General features: G+C 45.1%; 1 non-coding gene across 1 annotated transcript; it reads left to right on the forward strand.

Moving 5' to 3' along the window:
* The first annotated feature begins 364 nt into the window (after positions 1-364).
* LOC128126491 (small nucleolar RNA R71) lies at positions 365-471 on the forward strand. The gene has a single exon (XR_008224487.1). It is a non-coding gene; the product is annotated as a small nucleolar RNA R71 (small nucleolar RNA).
* Positions 472-940: the final 469 nt, after the last annotated feature.

Genomic DNA, 940 nt, shown 5'->3' on the forward strand with positions numbered 1-940 from the left:
GCATGCTTGTGCCTTTTTGTTGCCGTGCTCATCCAAATCACAATCTCTAGTGAGGTGAGGTCCATTGCAATTCTCGCAACCCACCCGTATGGCATGGATCGTTTGATCCATTTTATCCATTCTTCTATCCATGGTTTTTAACATGGCCATGACCGCGGATAAATCTTCAGTAGCAGCATATGCGGCTCCCCTCGTGACATCATTCCTTGGGTTGTGGTATTCTCTAGAGTGTTTAGAGAATTCTTCAATTAATTCTTTGATTACCGGGGGTGGCTTCTTCGTAAGTGGGCCCTGTGAGTCTAGCAGCTGCCGGGTCGTAACATTGACTCCATCATAAAAGATGGACACTTCTTGTTGGCTATTTAGATCATGGTGTGGGCAATTTCGTAGTAGACTTTTGTACCTCTCCCATGCTTCATACAACGACTCTCCAGCTTGTTGTTCAAAATTTGCAATGGCCTTCTTGAGCTTGGCTATTTTTGATGGTGGGCAAAAGTGATCTATAAATTCTTCCTTCATTCTGGCCCAAGTAGTGACTGACCCAGGAGGAAGTGATTTGAGCCAGTCTTTAGCAGCACCCTTGAAGGTTACTGGAAGCATCCTAAGCAGCTGAGTTTCGCGGTTAACATTTGGAATGTTGAAGTAATCAGCAACATCATTTACTTCATCCAAATGTTTGTAGGCGTCTTCATGATCTTTCCCGTGGAAAGGTATCTCCTTGAGTGAAGCTAGGATATGACCTTTTAGCTCAAAGGTGGCAGTTGCGGGAATTGCGGGTTGCACAAGTCCCGGGCCATGGTCGTCGCGCATCCTCTTCTTCCATTCTCCCATGAGAATTTCATCAATGTTAGCCATAGTGAATGCTAATTCTTCCTCCTCTTCGGTGTCTTGCTCGTAAGTTGCCTCGTCTTCTTCCTCGGTTTCGTATCTAATTTCTTCT

This window comes from Lactuca sativa, chromosome 5 (assembly GCF_002870075.4).
Source record: "Lactuca sativa cultivar Salinas chromosome 5, Lsat_Salinas_v11, whole genome shotgun sequence".
Taxonomy (NCBI): domain Eukaryota; kingdom Viridiplantae; phylum Streptophyta; class Magnoliopsida; order Asterales; family Asteraceae; genus Lactuca; species Lactuca sativa.